General features: G+C 36.6%; 1 long non-coding RNA gene across 4 annotated transcripts in view; it reads left to right on the top strand.

The window, feature by feature from the left end:
- LOC105468509 (uncharacterized) overlaps positions 1-27,708 on the top strand; it is a 242,912-nt gene that overhangs the window by 15,823 nt on the left and 199,381 nt on the right. For 3 of the 4 annotated variants that reach the window (XR_011606776.1, XR_011606775.1, XR_011606778.1), the window contains exons 3-4: positions 7,379-7,542; positions 8,204-8,305. This is a non-coding gene — a long non-coding RNA (uncharacterized lncRNA). The remainder of the gene's footprint in view (positions 1-7,378; positions 7,543-8,203; positions 8,306-27,708) is intronic. The other variant, XR_011606777.1, reaches the window with a different exon arrangement.

The following is a 27,708-nucleotide window of genomic DNA, read 5'->3' as shown; positions in this document are numbered from 1 at the left end:
CATATATATATATATATATATATATATATACACACACACACACACACACACACACCAGGTAGATCGCTCTATATATTTATATATTTAATAATATATATTATATATATCTGGCAAATATAAAATAACAATAGCACATATAATGATAAATAAAATGGTACTAAATGTATGTATTGCTTATTTTATACCAGTTAGATCTAAATATATATATTATATACATAATTGGCGATTACATATATATATATATATAAAACAAATATGTATTTGTCTCAGAGTTTCTAGAGCACTGCTGTCCAGCTGAAATATAGTGTGAACCACAAATTTAGGTCATAGGAAATTTTAAATTTTTTAGTAGTCATATTAAAAACCAAAATGAAATGGGTACATTAAGTAATACCTTTTACATTATATATTCAAAATAATGTTTCAAAATAGAATCAATGTAAACAATAATTACTGAGATATTTTAAGTTCCTTTTTGGTACTAAGTTTTAGAAGCCTGGTGTATGTCTTATAGTTTCAGCACATTTTTATTTGGACTGTCCACATTTCAGATGTGTTGTTGGCACATGTGCTTAATGGCTACTGTATTGCACACACTGGTCTAGAGGACAGGGACTATTCCTCTCCATTTCTTTGCCACTGCAAAGAAACAGACCCTGTGGTGTATGGGGTCCTTAAATGTATAGCTTTTACAGTGGGTTGAATAAACAAAAACACAATTCAAATATAGAACAATAATAAATATTAAGGATATAAATATATTTATGTAAGGACATTATACTCCTTTGTGATTGACATATTGGTTTATGATTTCCATAAGCTTGGAAATAAGGAGAATTTTCTGGCACAGATATAGTATTTTCCAGTAGAGGGTAGAGATTTAACTTAGTGGGAACTTAATGGCACAAGAGAGATTATTCAGTTTGTGGAAACTATTCATACCAACACTTTAGAAGTGGAGAACCAATAAGGTTTCTCGTAAGCATAGGATTTTATTGCACTGATAGTCCAAACAACATAGCCAGTGAACGCATGGGGTGGAATAGGGTTGGGGCTGTATTTTCTACCCTCTCATATCTAGGCTATCTTGATAAATATCAAATTATTTAAAAGATGGACAAGTCTATTAGGGTTCACAAACCCCATCAGGATAGCAATTTGCCACAGGAAGTTGATAGGTCTGCTATCATTTACTTCTCACCAACTAAATATCATGTAATTTGTTGTTTTATTGACTAAATTTCATATACTCTTTGACCTAAACCTTTGAGTCAGTGTATCACTGTTAACAAAGGGTTGCTCAGTTTCTATCTTTTCCCCCTACTCCCTGTCTGTTTCATTGTTCTTTGGTATTTCTCATAAAAGTACTCAGAGAAAAATTCATGGGATTCAGACATAATTAAGAGTTGGAAGGAATTCTCTTAAAGTTCTGAGACTTTTCCTGAACAAGCTGGCCAGAATTTATGTGTTCACAATATTATTGGTTTCCATTGTAATCGTCTCAGAAAACATTGTACTTATCCTCACAATACTGCCCTGATAAGAATATTCTTGTGGCTTCTAATAACATTGATTTCAGGGTCATCTTATAAACATCCCCGAATATTACTCATTTTATTAGCACACTTTGTTTTCTTTCTGAAATACTACATTACTTAGTTCAATAACCCACATTTATTCACAAGGTGTAGATTAACTTTCGCCTGTTTGCAAAATAATATTCACCTAAAAGAAAATGATTTGTGAAAGGTTTGAAGGCAGTTCCCAAAAGATGTTGAGCAATTAATAGTATTATTAGAGTGAGGATACCAGTGTCTCAAGGGAACTATTCCATAATAGTATCTCTTGCTTAAGTGAAGAGTTCAGGTGTCCCAATACAAATTAGACTCATTTCTAACTGACTTCAAGTTGAGAGAATATGCAGGTACTCTTTGTAATTTGCATTTGATACCATCTTCTGACAAGGCCTATAAAATTACAGCACAGAGTATGAGACAGGACATAATTTTACATATATTGTTAGTAGACAATAAGACATCCTATGTCTAGTTTACAAGGTTTTACATGGCAAGCCTGAATTCACCTCAATTTGTTTGCGAATATTTTTCTGCCTAACTGTGAAGTTGGTCTATATCTAACTTTACCCACTCTACCTTCTACCTAAGTTAGAGCTTATTTTCTGTATATTTATTTTTCAGTTCAGTTCAACATCTGTTGATTGAGCACTCACTCTGCCAGCTGGGGCCCCAGACATGAAGACAACACTGTCCTTTAGCATAGAGAACTTAAAGTTGGTTAGAGAACCTGATGCTTAACCAGTTTTAATTTCTTAGAGTCAGCACTATGGTAGAGAGATGCAGTAGCTTATGTGGAGGCAAGCTCATTTATTCACCAAATACTTACTGTATATGCACTCTGGGGGAAGTACTAATGACATAAGGTATCTGGATGGAGTTTAGCTCCTAGGTGGAGCTTACTGAAAAGTGGAACATATAACAGATCTTAGTCACCAAGAAGAAAAGAACTCATTCGTTTCTCCAGAGCCTTCTCTCAGTTCAGATTGATCTGCATTTTAGGAAGAGTTTTGTATCTCTGGGAAACTTCTGTTTCTTCTGGTTCTAAAATCTTCTGAACCTTCCAAATTGCCATATAATTACATGTTTTCATTCACTGAATTCAAATCTCTTTCTCTCTTCTTTTATTCCCCTCCTTTTCTGAATATCTGTGGTTCTGTTTTCTTCATTTACATTCCCAGATCTTACGTTGATCTACGGCATGAAGCTTCTTCTAAGTAAGTCTCTTGCCAAATGACTTAACCATTGTAGATTACATTTGTAAATACACAAATGACATTCTATCTATGGATAGATTTTTAAATATTTCAAAATATTAAATATTAATTTTCTTTCTGGTTATTGGAGTATGAGTATATCCCTTATAATTCAGAGATACAAATTGTTTAGTCTATAAATGGTTTTGCTTTCAACATACACAAAAATTTACAAGCCAAAACCAAAAATGGCCCAAAGAAATTCCAAGCATTACTTGTGTTCCTTGTAAGATATTAAAACACATGTGGCTGGGTGCTCTTGAATCTCAGCACTTTGGGAAGCCGAGGTAGGTGGATCCCTTGAGCCCAGGAGTTTGAGACCAGCCTGGGCAATGTGGCAAAACCCCCTCTCTACTAAAAATATAAAATTAGGTGAATGTGGTGGCATGCACCTGTAGTCACAGATACTCAGGAGGCAGAGGTAGGAGGATCGCTTGACCCAGAGAGGTCAAGGCTGTAGTGAAGTAAGGTCATGTCACTGTACTCCAGTCTAGGCAACAGAGTCTCAAAAAAATAAAAATTACAATTAAATATATGCAATTTGTAACCTCAGCAACACTTGCACATCTCATTTTCTCTTCATTTTTAATATACAGTTCTCAAGAGATTCTCTCATGTATGATCCTCCTTGTAACATCTACACAATATTTCTATCTCCAGTCGAAGCAGCTTTTATTCTACCCCCTACTCTGTTTCTTTTCATCTCTCTGTCTCTGTCTCTCCCTCTCTTACATATTACATAGATTGACTTAACCTTTTGTTTGCCATTTTACCCTTTGCTGAGTTTTCTCTGCTTTTGTTCTGACTCTGCATCATATAAGATTAAGAACTAGTCTGACCAAGATTAAATCTTCTAGGTTGAGAAGAGGGGATTGTGGGTTGTTGATAAGTAGGACTCTCTTTGAAGGGCTGAAGGAGTCAAAAAAAAAATTGCAAACACTACCATTTTATATTTTTTTCTTTATATGTTCATATTTATAGCTCTCATATACAGTGGAATGAAACGTTTTCTTAATCCAAGGTAAACTAAACCTAGATTCTTTAAGCAAACCATTTATTTCATTTTGGTTTTGCATTAATAAACTCAGTGTAACTAGGGATTATACTTTATTTACAGCTCCCATTGCCATGAATTGATATCCAAAAGCTTTGGATCATGTTTTCATTAAAATCAAAATCTGATGTTCTAGGAATGGGAGTTGTTAGATGTGGCTTTGCCCCCAACAACGTTTTCCAAATAATCTGTTGCAAATGCTGAAACAGGGTACTAGTGAGAAGGGTTCTGTAAGAATCTGGACAATACAAAGCTGCGTCTTGGATAACAAACTAATACAATGACATCTACTGTTGGCTCCTCCAGTCTTTAAGCTTCTTGGTTTTCAGAGAAGGCCATGGATGTTTTTCAAATTGGAAAAAGCCAGAAGGAAGAAAAACAACCTTTGTTGACTTGAACTTTAGGTTGTTTTCTAGGAAATGTGCTTTGTTAGTTCACATTTTGCTTTATTTTCTCTGAATTTCCCAAACAACTATACTATAGTTTAAACCACACATTTTAGTGTTTAACAATAACTTTGCACTTGTTTATTTTATTGTATCATCCTTGTGTTACTTAATGACTTATGAAATTTATTTTGCACAGAGAAAGAAATTTATTTTGCACTTCTCTAGAATAGTTCCAAGTTATATAGTAGCTCCTCAGAAAATCTACAATGATAAAAAATCCTGAGGAAAGTGAACAAGGTTGAATTGAGGGCTTTCTATATGTCAGGTATTGTGCTGGATGTTTTGACAGTTTTAAAATTTGCACCTCATGACAATGCAGTGAGAAACTACTATTCTTATTTTATTTGTCCAATATCACACCACTAGTAAGTAATGCGTCTTAGATTTCTGCATCTTTTACAGCTCATTTTTATTTCATACTTAAAAAAACTTACTTATGTAAAATTCAGGTATCAAAAAGTGCTGGACTCAGTCAAGTACAGACAAGAAATTGGATTTTTTTTTTTCAAGCACTACTAGCAAACCTGCTGTGTCAAATTTCCCTTCTCAGTCTCTGCCTGGATCTCATGAAGTCCTAACTATTCCAGCCACAGTTGGACAATCTCATTTTCAGGTTCAGATAAAACTTTCCAATTCAAAGCTTCTCCTTGTTTCAGAGCAGAATGATCCCTTGGTTTCCATGATAGAGCAACGGGAAAAGGGAGAATGGTCTGTTCTTCACCCTCCCTACCTCCTTCCTTTCCCTTTTCTCCTTCAATCCCAGTGATACTTCTCAATTCTCCAGGTTTAAGAAAGTGAAAAAGGATGAGAGGAATAAATTAGTTTTGTTCTCTGTTGACTATTCAGTGCCTTCTGTGTGGCAGATGCTCAAAACTTAGGTGTCAAATGAAAATGTGAATATGCAAGTTTATTAGTTTTATGCCAAAGAAAGACTTGGTAAATATGGCTTTTTATTTAGAAAAGTCTGGAGGAAAAAACTGTGAGGACACAATTGAGAAATAAGTTAGAGTAGTAACAGGGGAAAAGCAATCAGGAAGATTTCAGTGGATAAGACATTCAAATAATTAGAAGTGGAAAAAGTGAAAGAAAAAATGATTTATGAAACAGATGCAAGCTTATTGATATGAATAAAATGGAGAAGACATGTGAAGTCGATTCTGTGTTGACAAAGGAGATAAAGGAGATACAGACTGGAAGACCATCTGCCTTTCATTTCCCAAGCACACATTCATTGAAATTTTCATTCACAACATATGAAGATTTGATGGAGGATTCTGTAATGGCTCAGACTCTATTCAGAGGTTTGATGTCAATAAATAATAGGTAAACTCACAATAGAGATTATGTGTTGAAGGATAAGGAAGGAATATAAAGAAAGATAATGCATATATGCTTTCATTTAATAAGAAATATAGTTAAATTTTACAAACCTATGGGAATTTTTATTTCCAAAAGGAGTTTCCTTATATCCCATCCTTTTGAAGTTTAGCTAACATCTCTTGACAGCATCAGCATGTTAATTGCTTATTTTTTTGTGACTGATTCTGTGGTCTACTAGACTGTTACAATCGAATTTGAAAACTTTTATCTCTCGTCATATTTATTTAAAAATTGCTTTTGAGTGGCTTCATGTTTTACTGTAAATGTTACCAGAAAAGTAAGTGTATTTCTTTAAAAATAATATGAAATATTAAATTTAAATTTCTAATGAAAAGTAAGTGTTTATTATAGTGCAGTGTCTGTTTAGGTAACTAAGACTGCTGTGGCAGAAAGAACCACAAACTACAAGGTAGATATATTGCATTAATCTTACTAAAAATCACCAAGAGTGGAATATATCATAATTGTTGGACATTAATCCCTAGTCCTTGGGTGTCAATGAAGGCTCCATAATGATAGCAATAATCAACATTATTGGTTGTCATTGACCCTTTCCTCCAGTAGTTCACACAGGACATCAACATCAGTCCCTTAAAACATGAGATACTCAATTTTAAAGAAATTGTTTTGTGGTGTTTCTCTCTCTCTCACACACACACATACACACACACGTTCACATTCGATTGTCTACTTCTCTATATATGCTAATTATGGGATATCTTCTGCAGTATACCAATCTTATAAAAATATATAAAATCATATATTTGAAAACAGCTATACATTCTCAACACCAGGCCTGCAATAGGGTACAGTGAATTCTAAGGCAGCAGGAGAAATGTTGGCCCTGATAAGGGAGACAAGGGACGATACTCCAAAAGAGCTTCAGGACTAAGCCAGCATGCATTGGCAGAAGCTGGGAGAGGATTTGTGCTAGTAGATTTTGAAGGCCTTCAATCAAGGAAGCTGGAACATAATGTTTAATAAGGGAGAGTTTATTAATTTGGGAGAATTCTTCTGATACACAGAATTTAACAACCTTGGAAAACCACCAGGTGATAATGCAAACATGCTCTTAAAATGACTCTTGGAAGAACAGCAAAAACGATGACAGGAATTGCTATGGCAGATGATAAAATAAGATTTTAAAAGTCTCAAATATGTGGGCATATTTGGGTGGATATTCTATGTAAGGCCGGATAACTCACCAGAGAACTATGTCCGACGGGAGGTGTTGAGGTCATGCCATTGAGGGCAATGCCATTTCCAAAGTCTATTTCCAATTGGTGCAAGTGTGGAGCTGAAAATTTGTTTAAAGGCTTGAACAGACAAGGGATTTTTTTTTTTTAACTCTAAGCTCCTTTTTGAGTGGCAATACAATTTCCATGGAAGTTGAGTAGCCTCTGTTCTGTTTGTTTCCAAATTCCTATGCTAATATTCACATGAATGTTCATTTTTACATGTGGTTCTCAAATCTGTTCTTTTCTTCTTTCTTCATATGATTCTCTCTTTCAAATTTAATTATGGCTACTCTGAAGCTCCTGGAGATAATATGCTATAGTAGAAAAGCCTCACCTTTGGATTTATGTTTGCCTTAGGTTTGAATATTAATGAGCCTTTTCAGTTCTAACCTTCAATATGCCTATATCTTGTCATTTTGTGTGATAGGAAGAATGCTTGCTCCCTACTGCCATTCCCAAGATATCCATGTCCCAGACCTGGAAAAATGTTACCTGACATAGCAAAAGGGACTTTACAGATTTGATTAAATTAAGCATTGGAGATGGAGACAGTGTCCTGGATTATTCAGATGGGCCCAGTGTAATCACAAGGTCAGTTATAAGAGGGAGTCAGGGAAACCAGAGTCAGAGAAGAAATGTGTCGTTGAAGCAGAAGGCAGTGTGATATGGAGTGATAAACCAAGGAAAGCAGGTGGCCTCTAGAAGCTAGAAAACCTGGGGTCTTCCTCCCAATGATTCGGGGCATTATCCTTTGCTTCTACCACTCCTATTTTTAAACACTTCAGCTTAGAAGTGGCATGTCACTTACATCCAGTAGGTGAGTACTAGTTGCATGCTGCTTAGAGATGCAGGAACAAACTGAGAATGACAGAAGTGTAGGAAGAAGAACATTGAACAGTGTGTTCAACAAATGTGTTGAACACATAGAAGTTTCTGTTGTAGCCAGATGAGGCCTTCTTGTAGAAGGGTTTTCATCTTGCGGTATCAATGTAGGAACTAACCAAGTGAAGAGACAGTGAACTGCTTGAAATAAATGAAACACTTAATAAATATAAATTAAATGAATAAGTGAGTGAAAGGAAAGGCCTTGGACAGAAATGAGCGTAGCAGTTTAAGAAGCAGAAGATCATTGAGGATGGAATGAAATGAACAAAATAATGAATATTTGATAAGGAGGATAAAATAAAGGCAGGGGCTTGCCAGATTTTATAGATTTTATAGATGATGCTAATGATTCTGATATTTGTTTTAGGTGTAATGAGATTCATTGAAGAATTCTAAGAGTGGAATGAGCAACAGATTTTCATTAGCAAAAGCTCCTCTAGCTGCTGCATGAAATGATGGATAAACAGAGGTACAAGTGGCTATAAGAAGACGGATGTGTGATTGTCACAGTAGTTTTGTGGGGGCAGTGGTAGTTACACCTTGTCTGAAAGAAATTAAGATGAAAAGGAGTGGATACATTTGATGTATGTTTTGGAATTTGGGTCTTTCTTCCACTGGAGTCACTTAGGCCTTCCAGTTTGAAATCACATACACACACACACACCACATATGTGCCAAAGAGTTCTCTTTCTTTTCATTATAATCATTGATAAAAAAATTACTCAATATTTTTATTCCAAAGGAGAAACCGGTAGTAGGGATAGAACTGTGGAAAGTGTACACTAAATTTAGATTAAGAAGGTTATATTGACAGCAAGTAGATTGTCCTGAGTGCCAATTTAAAGGGTCTGAACTGCAATGTGTTGAGAAGAATTCAAGGCCAAATTTAAGTCAGAAAGAGTGCCATAACTGACCCTTACTGTCCCCCATGGTGACACATGTGCCATGTGTTTGCATTCACATTTTGGAGGTGAAACAGAAAGTCTTATTTTTCCTCTGCAGCCATTTTTAGATCTTCCATGGGATTGGGAAAGTGAAAATGGCACAGAATGAGACAGAACACGCCAAGAAGCGGGGCAGGGGAGGGGGGCACGCAGGCACTTGCATCAGCTGCCTTGCAACAGTGAATTATAAAGAAAATATTATCATAAAAGGGATACAATACATGGTCCATGACTGCAAAACCATACTGAAGTTCCTGTTCATTGAAGTCATGGTTCACATATGGTGCAAATGTATAATTGGAAATCTCAGAATTGCATTTTCAAAAGAAGATGAAGATACCAAATGCCTTACTAAGGGTATTTATTTGTTTGTCAGTTATTTGCATGGAAATGTGGTAAAGAGAGATCAATGCCTGGGACTGGGCGTTAGCGTTAGTAAGTCAGAGAAAAACCTTATTTGTAAGAAGTTATATAAGAAGTTGTCAACTTTGATTTAGCATAAATTAATAACCGAAGACTGAAACAAAACACAGATGGCATAGAGTCAATATGGAGTCTTCCAGAATCCTTTATTAAGAGAAAAAAAACCATGAGAGAAAAGTAAAGATTGGAGGTCTCAAATCACAGTAATTGTATTACTCAAATCACAAATTCCTCCTTAATTCGACACTTAACTTGATTGAATTTTCATGATGTCAAAGCATGTAGACAGTTGGATAATTAGAAATGAGAATAAAGAACAGCTTAATGAATAACAGAATCTTTGACTTGTCATCCAGATATTTTGATCCAATAATGTACACATATTTTATTGTGGATGATAGTAATTTGACTTCAATATGTTACATAAAATATTTTTTAAAGATTAATATTATATACAAATATTGCAGGGTATTAATACCTAGCACTCATCTTTGCAATTATCAACAATTCTGACATTTTCTAATGTAAGCATTTTGCCATGTTCAATGTTTCCTTGCCTTGAAGAGGCAGATGAAGCAGACCCCTAATCTTACTCAATGGCCATAGGTTGTGCTTGTGAGTATTGGGAAGAGGAACGGGCTCTTGTAATGTGTTTCTTACCAAAAATATCAATGACTCCAGCCAAATTTTTTGTTCTCATTGAACCTCAGTTGTTTTTTCCTCCAAAACAAATAAAGGCATTAGAGGTAATAACTATAACGTCAATACTTTTGGCTGTAAATGGCAGAAACCTAGCTAATAATAACTAAAATATAGGCTGATGTTTCTTACATAAGTGGTTTGGAGATGAGTAATCTAACACATGGCCGGTGGCTCTATGATACTCACTATTCCTAGCTGCTTGCTTGTCACCTCATGGTCATAAAGTGGCAGCTACAGCTCTACACTTTGCACCTACATCCAATTCAGCTGCCTGCTATGCTAGTTTCTTATATCGGGATTTTTTTTTTTTAATTAGATTTTGTTTTACGTATCAGCCACCAGAAATATGTCACATGGCCCCCTGTAGCTGAAAAAGGAAATGTGAAAACAAATAGAGACCTGGACACATTTTTGCCCCAAAACAAAAAGAGGTTCTGTTTGCAAGGAGAAGGTGGAAAGTGACTGTTTGGTATGCATCCATTTCTGCCACAGCAACTACCAAGGTCCCTTTCAGCTTCAAAATTGTGGTGCAGAAAATTATGCTGGATAAAGTTTAATGCCATAGGCAAGCTAGTGTTGGGAAATCTTTGTCCCGTTCTTGTGACTGGAGAGTTGCCTGGAACTGAGAAGATCCCTTTGGGTCCTCTCATTCATGATTACAAAATGTAACTTTCACCTAAAAGAAATTACATGATTAAAAGTAGTGACTTACACCAAAAGTATCAGGATTGCTTCTAAGTTCCTGGAAAGATTATCAGCACTACTGCTAAGATTCATGAGCTCCGTGAGAAAATTTCTGCACAATTTCCAATTAAATTAGCTGTTGTCAAGATGTTGTGTTTTTTAATATGGTGGCCAGATGTATCTTTTTAGTGTGATCATTTATTTTTCTGCTTTTCTGAAAATGGTTATAGACAGAGTAATTTTTAAAAATTCCAGGTTTGACTTTCTAGATTGCTCCAATTTTCCGTGTGTGTGTGTGTGTGTGTGTGTGTGTGTGTGTGTATGTGTGTGTTGAAAACTCAACATACGGAAACAAAACTTAGCTAGATTTGGAAGTGTTCTGGTATCTTACTGGCTATTCTCTTTTGCCAAATAATTAAAATCGAAGACATGTGCATGAATATAGGGAACTTTAGGGTGTTCAACCATTCACTAAACAAATATTTATAAAGCACGTATGTTTATTATGTGCTATATGGCAGGTACTATTTTATGCTGTAGGATTACAGTGATAAACAAGGTGGAACAAATTGTTGCTTTTATATAGCTTATATTTTAGTGAATATATAGAAGTAAAAAGTAATGAACACTTAGAGCAATAGAATAGAGAGTGACTAGGTGTATTCGTCTGTTCTCAGGCTGCTAAGAAAGGCATACCTGATACTGGGTAATTTATAAAGGAAAGAGGTTTATGAACTCAGTTTCAGATAGCTAGGGAGGCCTCACAATCATGGTGGAAGGCAAAGGAGAAGAAAATCACATCTTACATGGTGGCAGGCAAGAGGGCTTGTGCAGGGGAACTCCCATTTATAAAACCATCAGATCTTATGAGACTTATTCACTATCACAAGAATAGTATGGGGGAAACCACCCCCATGATTCAATTACCTCCACCTGGCCCTGCCTTTGACACATGGGGATTATAAAAGTTCAAGATGAGATTTGGGTGGGGACACAGCCAAATCATGTCACTAGGTAAGGTGAGTGTGGGGTGCAATTTGAGATAGAGTGTTCAGTGGAGGTATTTCAGTGACTTTTGAACTAAAGACTAATGTTTCTTTCCTCTATTTACCCCAGTTTTCTCTACTTACTTTGCAAGATCCTTCTTAAATAAAACTCTTCATAAAAGTTTTTATCCTCACACAGGTAATTGAATTATTAATCATTTTTTCTACATGATTCCCAGTACACACCTTAGGAAGAATCCAAAGTTTTTGGAAGTTGATACACATTTACTTTAGGGGGAACCCTCTTTAGAAAAAAAATACTGTAATTGCAATTAAAAGCTAGATTTAAATGCAAATACGTGTTTATACTAAGAAAAAGTACAACAAATTTATATTTTTAAAACCTGAGAAATACAAAGAACATCACCAAATTCAAAAAAGTAACAATATTTTTTATTAACTAATTCATTAAGACACCTCTACACCCATTTTCCATATGTATTTTGACTGCAGTTTTTGTTAAAATGGTCATAACTCAATAACTTGTTAACATTTTCTATAAAAAATTAAGAAAGATGATTCAGTTTTGCCTCTGGCATGATAGATCAAATTTTTAATGTATATTTAGAATGCATAGAATATGCATGTTCCCACAAAATGTACTCTCACTTTACACTATAGTTTGTGCTCACAAACACACACACACAAAATCTTCTAGTGATGAATTGAAAAGAAAAAACAGAGCAGAGAAATTTTATTTTTATTAGTTATCAATTCACAAAATTATCTCTTTAAAATTTTACACATCTTCAAGGGAGGGGCGAAGATGGCCGAATAGGAACAACTCCGATCTGCAGCTCCAAGCAAGACCAAGGCGGAAAGTGGGTGGCTTCTGCATTTCCAACTGAGGTACCCCGTTCATTTCATTAGGACTGGTTAGGCAGTGGGCGCAACCCACGGAGGCTGAGCCGAGGGACTTCCCTCCCCAATCACGGGAAGCCGTGCTACCCAGCTGGGTTACTACACTTTTCCCACGATTTTTTGCAATCTGCGTATCAGGAGATTCCCTAGTTTGCCTACACCACCAAAGCCTTGGGTTTCACACACAAAACTGGGCACCTCTTTGGGCAGACACCAAGTTAGCTGCAGGAGTTTTTTTCTTCATACCCCAGTGGCACCTGGAACCTCAGTGAGAAAGAACTGTTCACTCCCCTGGAAAGGGGACTGAAGCCAGGGAGCCAAGTGGCCTTGGTCAGCAGGTCCCACTTCCATGGAGCCCAGCAAGCTAAGAACCACTGGCTTGAAATTCTCACTGCTAGCACAGCAGTCTGAAGTGGACCTGGAATGATCAAGCTTGGTGGGATGAGGGGTGTCCGCCATTACTGAGGTTTTAGTAGGCGGTTTTCCCCTGACAGTGCCAAGGAGACTGGGATGTCTGGACTGGGCAAAATTCACCATAGTGCTGCAAAGCAGCTATGGCCAGACTGCTTCTCTAGATTCCTCCTTACTGGGCAGGGCATCTCTGAAGGAAAGGCAACAGCCCCAGTCAGAGGCTTACAGATAAAACTCCCATCTCCCTGGGACAGAGCACTTGGGGGAAGGGGTGGCTGTGGGCACAGCTTCAACATATTCAATCATTTCTGCCTGCCTGCTCTGAAGACAGCAGCTGATCCTGACAGAGGGATTCTCTCAACACAGTGCACCAGCTCTGCTAAGGGACAGAATGCCTCCTCGAGTGGGTCCCTGAACCCAATGCCTCCTGCCTGGGAGAGACCTCCCACCAGGGGTTGACAGACACCTCATACAGGAGAGCTCTGACTGGCATCAGGCCGGTGCCCCCCTGAGACAAAGCTTCCAGAGGAAGGAGCAGGCAGCAATCTTTGCTGTTCTGCAGCCTCCACTAGTGATACCCAGGTAAACAGGGTCTGGTGTGGGCCTCCAGCAAACTGCAGCAGACTGGCAGCAGAGGGGCCTGACTGTTAAAAGAAAAACTGACAAACAGAAAGCAAGAAATCGACATCAACATAAAGAACCCCCATAAAAAATCTCCAACCAAAGGTCATCAGCCTCAAAGATCAAAGGTAGATAAATCCACGAAGATGAGGAAAAACCAGCACAAAAATGCTGAAAATTCCCAAAACCAGAAAGCCTCTTCTCCAAATTATCACAACTCCTCTCCAGCAAGGGCACAAAACTGGACGGAGAATGAGATTGATGAATTGACAGAAGTAGGCTTCAGAAGGTGGGTAATAACGAACTCCTCTGAGCTAAAGAAGCATATTCTAACCCAATGCAAGGAAGCTAAAAGCCTTGATAAAAGGTTACAGGAACTGCTAATTAGAATAACCAGTTTAGAGAGGAACATAAATGACCTGCTGGAGATGAAAAACACAGCACGAGAACTTTGTGAAACATGCACAAGTATCAATAGCTGACTCAATCAAACAGAAGAAAGGATATCAGAGATTGAAGATCAACTTGCTGAAATAAGGCATGAGGACAATATTAGAGAAAAAAGAATGAAAAGGAATGAATGAAGCCTTTAAGAAATAGGGAACTATGTGAAAAGACCAAACCTATGATTGATTGGTGTACCTGAAAGTGATGGGGAGAATGGAACCACATTGGAAAACACACTTCAGGATATTATCCAGGAGAACTTCCCCAACCTAGCAAGATAGGCCAACATTCAAATTCAGGAAATACAGAGAACACCACTACAATACTCCTTGAGAAGAGCAACCCCAAGACACATCATCTTCAGATTCTCCAAGGTTGAAAAGAAGGAAAAAATATTAAACTCAGCAAGAGAGAAAGGTCAGGTTACCACAAAGGGAAGCCCATCAAATTAACAGCAGATCTCTCTGCAGAAACTTTACAAGCCAGAAGAGAGTGAGGGGCCAATATTCAACATTCTTATAGAAAAGAATTTTCAATCCAGAATTTCATATCCAGCCAAACTAAGCCGCATAAGTGAAGGAGAAATAAAATCCTTCATAAGCAAGCAAAAGCTGAGGGATTTTGGCACTACCAGGCCTGCATTAAAAGAGCTCCTGAAGGAAGCACTAACTATGGAAAGAAAAAACTGGTACCAGCCACTGCAAAAACACCAAAATATAAAGACCAATGGCACTAAGAAGAAACTATAACAATGTGCAAAATAACCAGCTAGCATCATGATGACAGTATCAGATTCACACATAACAGTATTAACCTTAAATGTAAATGGGCTAAATGCCCCAATTAAAAGACACAGACTGGCAAATTGGATAAAGAGTCAAGACCCATCCATGAGCTGTATTCAGGAGACCCATCTCACATGCGAAGAACACATAGGCTCAAAATAAAGGGATGGAGGAATATTTACCAAGCAAATGGAAAGCAAAAAACAAAACAAAACAAAACCCCAAAAAACAGAGGTTGCAATCCTAGTCTCTGATAAAGCAGACTTTAAACCAACAAAGATCAAAAAGACAAAGAAGGGCATTACATAATGGTAAGGGGATCAATGCAACAAGAAGCACTAATTATCCTAAATATATATACACCCAATACGGGAGCACCCAGATTCATAAAAGAAGTTCTTAGAGACCTACAAAGAGACTTAGACTCCCACACAATAATAGTGGGAGAGTTTTGCACCCCACTGTCAATATTAGACAGCTCAATGAGACAGAATATTAACAATATGATCAGGATTTGAACTCAGCTCTAGACCAAGCAGACCTAATAGACCTCTACAGAACTCTCCACCTCAAATCAACAGATATGTACATTCTTCCCAGTACCACATAACACTTATTCTAAAATCGACCACATTATCAGAAGTAAAACACTCCTCAGCAAATACAAAAGAATGAAAGCATAACAAACAGTCTCTCAGACCAAAGTGATATCAAATTAGAACTCAGGATTAAGAAATTTACTCAAGGGCCAGGCGTGGTGGCTCACGCCTGTAATCCCAGCACTTTGGGAGTCCGAGACAGGTGGATCACAAGGTAAGGAGTTCAAGACCAGCCTGGTCAAGATGTTGAAACCCTATCTCTACTAACAATACAAAAATTAGCTGGGTGTGGTGGCACATGCCTATAATTCCAGCTACTTAGGAGGCTGAGGCAGGAGAATCGCTTGAACCTGGGCAGCAGAGGTTGCAGTGAGCTGAGATCACACCACTGCACTCCAGCCTGGGCAACAGAGCAGGACTCCATCTCAAACAAACAAACAAAAAAAAACCAAAAACCAAAAACAAACAAAAAACCTCACTCAAAACCACACAACTATATGGAAATTGAACAACTTGCTCCTGAATGACTACTGGGTAAATAACGAAATTAAGGCAAAAATAAATGTTATTTGAAACCAATGGAACAAAGAGACAATGTACCAGATTCTCTGGGACACAGCCAAAGCAGTCTTAAGAGAGAAATTTGTAGCACTAAATGCCCACATCAGAAAGCTGGAATGATCTAATATTGACACCCTAACATCACAATTAAAAGAACTAGAGAAGCAAGAGCAAATAAATTCAAAAGCTAGCAGAAGACAAAAAATAACTATGATCAGAGCAGAACTGAATGAGATAGAGACACAAAAATCCCTTCAAAAAATCTATGAATCCATGAGCTGTTTTTTTGAAAACATTAACAAAGTAGATAGACCACTAGCCAGAATAATAAAGAAGAAAAGAGAGAAGAATCAAATGGACACAATAAAAAATGATAAAGGGGCGATTACCACTGATCCCGCAGAAATACAAACTACCATCAGAGAATTCTGTAAATATCTCTATGCAAATAAACTAGAAAATCTAGCAGAAATGGATAAATTCCTGGGCACATACACCCTCCCAAGACTAAACCAGGAAGAAGTCGAATCCCTAAATAGACCAAAAACAACTTCTGAAATTGAGGCAGTAATTAATAGCCTACCGACCAAAAAAAAAAAAAAAAAAAAAAAAGCCCAGGACCAGACAGGTTCACAGTCAAATTCTTCCAGAGGTACAAAGAGGACAAAGAGTGCATATAGCCAAGACAATCCTGAGCAAAAAGAACAAAGCTGGAGGCATCACACTACTTGACTTCAAACTATACTACAAGGCCACAGTAACCAAAACAGCATGGTACTGGTACCAAAACAGATATATAGACCAATGGAACAGAACAGAGACCTCAGATATAGCACCACACATCTACAACCATCTGATCTTCAACACACCTGACAAAAACAAGTGATGGGAAAATGATTCCCTATTTAATAAAAGGTGCTGGGAAAACTGGCTAGCCTTATGCAGAAAACTGAAACTGGATCCCTTCCTTACACCTTATACAAAAATTAACTCGAGATGGATTAAAGACTTAAAGTAAAACCTAAAACCATAAAAACCGTAGAAGAAAATCTAGGCAATACCATTCAGGACATAGGCATGGGCAAAGACTTCATTTACCAAAACACCAAAAGCAATGGCAACAAAAGCCAAAATAGACAAATGGGATCTAATTAAATTAAAGAGCTTCTGCAAAGCAAAAGAAACTATTATCAGAGTGAACAGGCAACCTACAGAATGGGAGAAAATTTTTGCAATCTACCCATCTGACAAAGGTTTAATATCCAGAATCTACAAGGAACTTAAACACATTCACAAGAAAAAAGCAAACAACCCCATCAAAAAGTGGGTGAAGCATATGAACAAATAATTCTCAAAAGAAGATATTTATATGGCCAACAAACATGATAAAAAGCTCATCATCACTGGTCATTAGAGAAATGCAAATCAAAACCACAGATTATTAAGAAATCAGGAAACAACAGATACTAGAGAGGTTGTGGAGAAATAGGAACTCTTTTACACTGTTGGTGGGAGCATAAATTAGTTCAACCATTGTGGAAGACAGTGTGGCGATTCCTCAAGGATCTAGAACTAGAAATACCATGGACCCAGCAATCCCATTACTTTATATTAGAATGATTATAAATCATTCTAATATAAAGACATGCACATGTATGTTTATTGCAGCACTATTTACAATTGCAAAGACTTGGAACTAACCCAAATGCCCATCAATGATAGACTGGATAAAGAAAATGTGGCACATATACACCATGGAATACTATGCAGCCATAGAAAAGAATGAGTTCATGTCCTTTGCAACAACATGGATGAAGCTGGAAGCCATTATTCTCAGCAAACTAACACGGGAACAGAAAACCAAGCACTGTATGTTCTCACTCATAAGTGGGAGTTGAACAATTAGAAAACATGGACACAGGGAGGGGAACATCACACACAGGGGCCTTTCAGGGGCTGGGGGGCAAGTGGAGGGAGAGCGTTAGGACAAATACCTAATGCATGTGGGGCTTAAAACCTAGATGATGGGTTGATGGGTGCAGCAAACCACCATTGGCTCATGTATACCTATGTAACAAACCTATATGTTCTGCACATGTATCCCAGAATTTAAAGTAAAAGTAAATAAATAAATAAATAAATAAATAAATAAATAAATAACACATCTAATGACTTGAAAGTTTTTGCACTGGTAGCTTCTATATGAGGACATATTAAAACTGGTTTCTCCTTCCATTACCCACCCACTTCTGGTGCCCGGTATCGTTGGACATACTAACATTGTAGTACAACTTCTGGTCCTGTACATGTGCGTCCTACTGAGTAAAACCTATATAGGACAGCTAACAAGAACTATGCCTATAAGTAATATTTCAAAACTCACACAATTCTATTTCACTAAACCCAAAGTAAATGTCTCCACATCCCAATTTCCCATTAATCAGATCCCACAAACGCTGACCTCCATTCCAATTCCCCCTTAATATGAGGAGAATTGTGGCAGGGGGAAAAAGCAAAACCTATCCACTGATGTTATGATTTTTCCCTGGACAGAAACTTCCTTCTGTGCTTTTATTCAGATAGCAGATTGTATTCCCATCTCTTCAGATAGAGAGTTCTTGGAGAAATTTAAAATACGCAGTTTAAAATCTGTGATGGCCCCGGTTAGTGCATACCCGACTCACTGGCCTTCCAGGTAGGCTCCTGGTAAAAAAGGTGAGGCTAAAAGCAGGCAATTCTGTTCAGATTCCCTTGCCCTGGTAGTTGAATGAAAACAAATCAACATTTATAAAACAAATTACCTTCCATTTTCTATAAGTTAGGATGTTTTGGATTTCAAGAAACAGAAATTCCAAATCAATTGGTTTAAAATTACACACCATATCAAAACATGTATCTGAAAGGCCAGAGATAGAGGGCGAGCAGGATATAGTGCAGTTTATCAGTGTCAGCTCCTGTTCTTGTGATTCTTTTGGCTCTACCATCTTGCTTTCATGTGGGTTCCATTTCAGGCTTATTTTCTTCCTGGTAAAATTAAAGACGCTTCAGGTCTAATATCTATATCATGCCTCGTCTTAGAGAAGAGAGAGCTTCTATCATCTCATACTTACATCCTCATTGTATCCAGGGAAACTTTCTGTGCTCATTTTCATAGGCCTAGATATAGGTACATCCCTGAGTCAATACCTGAGGGAAGTAGGGGTACAATTTCACTAATTGAACTGGGCTATTTAAATCTAAGCTTTTCACAAGCTGATTTCACAAAGGAGACAACTAGAGTGGATTCTGAGGGTACAAGCATTAGCTTGTAAATGTTTATACAACAGTGTTCAATTGAAAAAATTACTTATATATACATTATATGTGTGTGTGTGTATGTGTGTATATATGCTATAGGGCGCTTCAAAAATGCTTTGGAGCAGATGTGGCTCTCCCCATTTTATAGATGAGGAGACTGAGGCTCTGTAGTTCACGGTTTTCATAGAGGAACTCAACTATGGAGCAGAGAACAGACTTCTTTACCTCAATCTGTCGGATCTTCTAGTTGAGAGGCTTTGAAATACTATCCCTATTGATTTAATATCATCCAGAGAGTTGTGTCTATGGAGAATGGACCTGAGACTGCAAAGATGTCATGGGGGTTTCCTTAGCTCAAAAAGCAGACTATGAGCAGTAACGGCATCTGTTTCTGGTCATCCAAATGTACAATACAGGACATACCCTTTATTATCCAACAGACAGTTCACAGATTTGAAGCATATTTTCTGCATACAATTAAAGAATTTTAAACTTAGTTTAATTTTTCAATAACAATTTCTGTCCTTTAATGGAGGATTTAAAATTTTTCCCAACTACGACAACTTGAACAATCAACCCAAAGAGAATAATGAAGTGGTTTAAAAGAGGAATGGGGTACCAGGAAATTTTTCTGGCAAAGTCTTAGTTCTAGCTCTAGCAGTCTGTGTAGTTTTGCACAAGTCACAGAACTTATCTGGGTTTCTCTTTAACCATATTAAAATAAGAAGTAAGAAACTGCATTATGAAGTCCCTTAGTGTCCCAAACTAGAGATATATGTTGACTTTATGGGACTGGAGAATGTAGCTGACGGAAGGGAATGAGGAAATAAAAGAAGATTGACAGACAGACAATATTTTGAAATCCATATTTATAATTCCCTTTCTCCTTTTGTTTGCGAAGGGCCCTTCAGGAAGGCCCTGCCAGTAGAGATCACCCAGGTGCAGAGCTGGTTCTAGGAAAACCTCTCCCAGAAAGCTTCTGTGCTTGAAACTAAAAAGATAAGAGAGCAAAATTGGATCCACGTGGGACAGGCAGCCAAGAACCAAAATAAAGAGAGATGTTAAAACATGTTGTCAAAGTAACAAGGGCTTTCAAAAGGCATTACAAGCTGTAGAGATGGCAGAAATTAAAGTGGAAGCATACAAATGAGAGATCCAGGAAGCTGCTCGCCGGTGAGCGAATCCTGTCACCATTGGACAAACTGTTTTTTATGTTCGATGACATTTTGAGCCATAATTTCAAATCCAATTATCAACCTGGGACATGGGATCATTTTTGTAAATGATAAAAAACAGAGGAATTGGTGACGTAGATGTCTTATTGGAGCATTTTAATATTTTGAATCATATTTAGTTTTCAATAGCACATCTTTCAATAGGTATGCCAAGGAATCTTCTGCTGAATTCAGAATGGAAACTCATTTTTGTTGGTTTATAATAGGCCTGCCTCACCCCATGTGAGATAAAAATTATTGATTATTGAGTCATCTGTATGATTTTTAGACATTAGATAAAAATATTTGCTGTGGGTTTGCATGTGCCTCAAATTATTGATAACATTTTTTGCTTATTGTAGGAATATAGTAGGAAAAGATAGTTGTATTGTTGGGAATTTTAACAGGGGCTTTATATACAGCCATTTAAAAAATTAGTAAACTCAGTCAACCACTACATATTTTGCAATTTGTGTATAAACTATATGTTTTGAATCACATATTTTTCCCCAAAATTTTGTTAGCTGTTTGTTGTTGTTAATAGAACCTTTTTCAAGTAATACATCGAGAGAGAAACAATGCGTTTTGCTGAACTTTCATTGTTAGACTGCAGTTTACTTGAAAGTTTTGATTTAGATCTTTATTTTTTGCCTTTTATTTGTCTTGTTGGTTGAGTGCTCATCAATTAGCTCCTTTTAGGTTTCTTTACTGGCCATAGCTGTTTTTAATACTGAAAAATACCAGAATGACAGTTTTCCTTCCAATGTGCTAGAAGTCAATGAGGTACTTTATTTAGAATAGCTTGGGATTGTGTGTATGTGTGTGCATGTGTATTTGTGTTGGAGGTCGGGTGGGTTGCTGTGGAGAGTAGATGATTCAGCCCAGGTTTTGTGAACCTCAATGCTGCCCCGAGTCAGGAGGCTGGGGTATAGAGCTTGGCCTAATGCAGAAATATATCTGATACTTTGAGAGGGAAATTATCTCTTATTTGAAAAATTACATTAAATAGTAACGTATACTATACTTAAATGTGTACTAATATAAAATTTACTAATTTTATATTTGGTAAATGAGTAAAAGGTATTATATTCCTTATGAAAACTAAAGGAAAGATTTCATAGATGTTTGAAAATTACTAAGTTGTCTGTTAAGACCACTTTATGTTAATAGACTAAAAAGTCAAATATATACCCATTTCTAGTGACTTTGTCTCCATGTCACTGTAAAGATGTTTCTTTGTCACTGGCATGGCATGGATGGTTTATTTCTCTTTTCTCTGTCTGTTGTTCATGTATATATTATATATTAACAAGTTGTACTGGACAGAGTTGTATAAAACAAAAGAAGTCATCAATCTCCTAAAGGAAATAAGCCCATACCTATCCAAAAGCATATATGGAATAAAGCAAAACTTTGGAATCAGAAAGACCTGGATCAATAACACAAATCTACATTGACAATTTGATTGTGTTGCCTTGGATAAGTCAGTGTCGATAAATATGTAATTTCATATTTAAAAAGCTGCATAACTAAACTGAAGTTAATTTTTGAGGATTCACGAGACAACTATTTGAAAAGAGGTATGTGAATGGCAAATTTTCTTTGAAGCCTAATGAAAGCATGTTTGTAATGTGAGTAATGATAAGAATGATCATGCTATTACAGTAATAGAATATAATAATAGAAATAGTATAATAATTATTTTTTTACATAGTTGGAGTCACCTTAACAATGACTTTTTGGTATGGAAGGATCACAAACATTAGCTAATTCGTTATGAAAACATAAAACAAATATGTATTCTTTATTCTCGAGAAAGCCTTAGACCAGCAAAGTAATCTCAATGCAAGTGCTTCAAAGTAAAATGCTAAATATTCTCATCAGTTATATAGCTTGGCTTATTAATGTAAGCAGAAGCAGACAGGGTTATAGTTTTGTTTTGTGTTTTTTCCCAAAACTTATTTTCTTTATTACCAAATGCTGTGTTCATTTGCTTTTGAGAAGAATGTGTGTGTGCGTGCGCGCGTGGTGTGTGTGTGTGTGTGTGTGTGTGTGTGTGTGTGTGTGTGTGTAAGCTACTAACTCAGGACTGAACTTTCCTTCACAGTAGAGAAAAATATATATAAAAAAAACTTAGAGTGCTACATGAATGAGACTCTATGCCCCATATATATTTAAGATAAAATTTCCAGATGTACAGATATGCAATGATGTCTCCCCAATAGGTTGTAAGATCCATAAGAACAAGTAATATGTTTGTTGTTGTTTCATGTTGCTGTTGTTTGTAATCACTGAGCATACAGTAGCTTAGCACAATGCCTGGTGTTGGAAATTATTATAGCTGTTGAATATATATGTGAGATAATTGTTAAATGAGTAAGTATCCACTAGAGTATATAGATGTTGCCATTATGCACACCATTGGGCAGAATTTAGTTCTTTTGAGTCTGTGGAAGAAAGTTCTTCTACCGCTGGAGCTACGAGGAATTGGGAGCTAGACTCCATGGCATAGAAATAGAAAATAATTCTTACTGGGAATTAGCTTGCATTCAGCTCACAGAAGCAGCAGGGATTTGGAAGAGGAGATGTGGATGAACTTGGTCTTTGTTTTTAGGCATATTTATTTCTAGTAGCAGTCAAAGTGTTTAACTAATTAGACTTAGTGTATTTGTTTGTTATATATATTTATTATATATATGCTTAATTACACATTTATTTAAATTATCCTAAAATTATTAAATATCCAAAAACTATTATCCTAAAGTTTATTAAATACTGTAGCCTGGAATTAGCAGTGATTAATCTGAAGGCACATTTTTAGGTGCTTTGAAGAGAACCAGGTCAAAGCAGGATGACCAATTAGAGAGAGAAAGGAAAGACAGGGTACAACTGTGAAGCACATACATGTTTTGGAGAGGAAATATCAGATATTGCTCTGGGAAAGGAATCTGGTAGAACTAGGAAAGACAGGAGTTTGGATCTATTGAAATTTAGGTATGAAAGGGAATGTCACCACATTGAGGTCTGTGGATACATCCATATGACATCCTAAAAAATCAGCATCTGGCATGTATGGGATCATCCTAAGGTGGTTATTGTTACTACCCTTGTCTTTTTTTTTTTTTTTTTTGCAATTACTGCTGTGATTGACACTGTGTCCAATCACATTGTACATGTGAAAGCACTTGTTAAATGCCTGAGCCTGTGAAAATGCGATAGATGACATCAAAACTTGGCAACACCTGCAGTAAGAAATGTAAATTCAGTTCTTCAGATAAGGCATATGTTCAGGAAATATATAATTGACAAAGACAATTTATGATGAAACATAAGTTCATTTATTACTTGGTATAAATGCTGGGGAATCTTATCTTGCTTGACTCAGTGGCCTGAGTCATGCCTATTCTGGAATGGAGGGGTCATACGCTCCCAGACAGAAGTCATCTTGCCTCTATTTGAGAATAAGACAGAGATTAAAAAATGTCTCCCAGCAGTGCCCACATAACCTAAGAATTGAGTGGAGACCTAAAGAAAGAGTGGGAAGTAAGAAGTAGGACGTGGTTTTCAGGTCTTTTTGCCAAAGAAAACAAATGTCATTTTACTTGATTTTTTGTTAACAGAGACACAAGTAATATGTGAAGATGCTGCTATTGTGGGAAAGGAGTTCTGACAGTGAAAATTTATAGAAAAGGAGGCATCTTTAAAGGAGCCATACATTTCCAATTTCTTCCTCAAGACTTGAGAACAAGTGTGGTTCCTCAATGCTCAGGGCAATCTAATTCGGAAATGAGCTAACAGTTTCCTCTTGAGTAGCCCTCTGTATTGCTGTTTGTCTGAAGCAGAAATATCCAGAGAAGCCAAATGTGTGTTCATGTGAAATGTTGCTGGCAACAGAGGAGACAATATTTTGGCCAAAAAATTGCAGCCAAAACAATTTTTCATTATACAGAGAGAGTATTAATATATTATTTTTTCTTATATGTTGGGCCAGCATTCTTTGAAAAGAGGTATTTTATGTTTTTCTTTTGGATCATAGACTTGTTAATAGAAAGACAGAAATGGACTCTAGAGATACAAAGGTTAATAACTGCCTTTGAAGAAGATGTAAAGACAAGTGGTTTCTCTAAAGTCTTGTTGCTTATCATCCTAGTATAAAAAGGAAAGATGAATTGACTTTCTTAGGAAACATTTAAGAATAGCAACTCCCCAAACTGTTAGTTTACATGTTTCCAAATGGAAAATGCATTACTTCATTTAACTAACAGGTGCTCATCATAAATACTTGCCGAAAACTAAAGAAAATAACTTCTGTGGAACTTGAAATGGAAAAAGTAAGCATAAGCATACACCTCAAATTCCGAAGCAATTAAGCTATGGAAAAATTGTAAAAGTTAATCAAATTAGAAATTCATTTAAACAATCTAGGGAAAAATGATTAACTTATTCTTCTGATTTAATAACTAAGGACTGATACAGGAAGAGTTTATCTAAGTAGTTGGTATATGGAGAGTACACAATTTATAAATAAGAGGTTAGTGCAAACATCAAAGAAAGAAGCATGGTTTACAATGGAGTGAAGAATGAAAACAGGGTAGTTTACTCATTCCTTTATTCACCAAATATATATATATGGTTTTTTTTTTGTTGTTGTTGTTGTTGTTGTTTTTTTTTTTTTTTTTTTTTTTGAGATGGAGTCTTGTTCTGTCACCCAGGCTGGAATGCAGTGGTCCGATCTCGACTCACTGCAGTCACCACCTCCCAGGTTCAAGTAATTCTCCTGCCTCAGCCTCCCTAGTAGCTGGGATTATAGGCGTCTGCCACCACGCCCAACTAATTTTTGTATTTTTAATAGAGACAGGGTTTCACCATATTGGCCAGGCTGGTTTTGAACTCTTGACCTCAGGATTCACCAAATATATTTTGGTACCTAGTAGGTACCTAAAATGGTGCTCGGTGCTAACGATAAAATAATGTGCCAAAATGAAGGAAAGGAATATATATAGCATGATTATCTCAAGAAAAATACTCTTTCATAGACTCTTCTCCACTCTACCCAGGACTTCAAACATGAAAACAAAACCTGTCAAACATAAGATGTGTTTATATATAGGCAGTCTGCCCTTCTCTGTTAAACTGGTAAATACAATGTATTTTATTACAATATATTTGTATTGATAAATATATTTATCATTGATAAATATATTGTATCTGTAGTTTTTAGGGTTCTGTGATTCTAAGAATCTCAGAAGAAATGATAAATCAAAACAAAAATCTGAACCAGATACAAAGGACAAGTGCTGTTTTCTCCTGGCTAAATGTATTGAAAATATGCTGTCAAGATCTTTGACCTAGTTCTGTCAACTCAGAGAACACAACTATCATAGAAGAAAACACACTCTTATGTATTTTTCATAGCTACCCAGATGGACTCCACATTACCTTATGACTGCAGGATTCTTGATGTTCTTTTACTCTAATGCTGATTTTATTGTTACCAGAAACTTGGCCATGTGCCTAGAGTTACCCAGGTTCATGGCCCAACAAACGAAATAAAATTGGAATCATATTGAGTACCTACATTTGATGAAATAATGATATGTAAGAGAAATAAGAAGGATAGCACTAAAGGGGGAAAACTTTTAAGTGCTGTCTTGTGAGGGCAGGCACCCGAAAGCCAACAACCTTTTAGAACTGAATTCAGCATTCTAAAGAAAGTTTTAATCTGTGAGCTAATTCCAGAGTCAACCAAGACAAACTGTATTTATATGTGATTCACAAAGCTTTGTTCCAAAAGGCTATGAGAAAGACCTACTGCATAAATGATGAAATGCACATTCCTCTCACCTCTAAAACCCCATTGCACTGACTTTTGTCAAAGCTTGTCTGCAAGGTTTGATTTGAAGTTAGATTTTTAACACATTTTCATATATATGTTTGATTGATTTTGGCAGATGCTTTTTAGTATATCCCTACATTCAGCAAATCATGCTAAACAAGTAACCTTAGAACACCTTTCCTGTTGCTCACATAAACAATAGCTGTGTATTTAGTAACTTAAGAGTGAAACGTTCAGACCATCCAGTTGAGCTTCACCACACAGCCTGCCACCTTTCCTCCTCCTGCCTTATGACACACCAGATTATTCTTTAATTGGCTTCTTGAGTTCCTACCTCCCAAAACTTGACCGATAAGAGCAATCGGTGACATATGTGGTGTAATGGAAAAGTACATGGGACTGGGAGCCAGAAAACCATAGGTGGAGTAACAGCTCTGCCTTTTATGAGCTGGACAGCATTGAAGAGTTACTACCTCTCTGAGCCTCAGCTTCAGTATTCTTATCTGTAAAAGGGAGTAGAATGCATGTCTTGTCTATCCAAGAAGATGGGTGTGATGACTTAATAAGAACATATGTGGAAAAGCTTTGCAAGTAAAAAAGCACTTTACAGTTGCAAAATATTCTTGATGTGAAAATAACCCTTTAAATCTAAAACTTAACACTGAGTTCATTTGACATGTAATATTGATATTTTAATAACTATTTCAGAGATACTTACACAAATTATAAGTTACATAATTCAATTTATTCTCAAGTCTATCTGATTTGGGGGAGCCCTGACTTGTTATAATGCCCATGTCATTAGATATTCAGAAAATATCAGAGGCTAAGAACAAGATTAAGTCATTTCATGTTGCCCCTTAGCTGGATTTCTGGGGAACACAATTTAAAACCAAAGCCAGGATGGCAACCTTTGACTTCCTGATTACAGAGTTCACTTTCCTAGCCAGAACATAGAAAAGCTCTTAATATACATTTTAAACTCACAAAAAGTATGGCATGATAAAATTATGGTAAGGATTCTCACAATATGCTAAATGAACACAGTAGAAGGCATTCCAAATTATATTGGGGTCTACCAACGAAACATTGGGAAAAATATTGGCATTAGCTACATGAAGGTAGAGGGCCGGACAGATCCTGAGATCTGTGAGATAGTTTAAGACCTGAGACTGTATGACACATGTGAGGAGGTAAAAGTAATCTAGCTTGGCTGGAGAAAACAAGCATCTAAGCAAAAGAGACTGTAACCTGTCCTATTTTTTAGAAGACTTCATATAGAGTTCTTGTACTTTATCTCATGGTTCATCATGGTCCAAAGCAAATACATGTATTTCTGCTCAGTTCATCTCTATCTTCATTTATGACAGATAATATAAATTATTTAATCATTTGAGCATCTCTTGAGTACTTGTTATATAGACTAGGGCTAGGATATACC

This window comes from Macaca nemestrina, chromosome 8 (genome assembly GCF_043159975.1).
Source record: "Macaca nemestrina isolate mMacNem1 chromosome 8, mMacNem.hap1, whole genome shotgun sequence".
In the NCBI taxonomy this organism is placed as follows: domain Eukaryota; kingdom Metazoa; phylum Chordata; class Mammalia; order Primates; family Cercopithecidae; genus Macaca; species Macaca nemestrina.
Note: the sequence above shows the minus strand (reverse complement) of the source record. Positions and strands in the feature narration are given on the sequence as shown.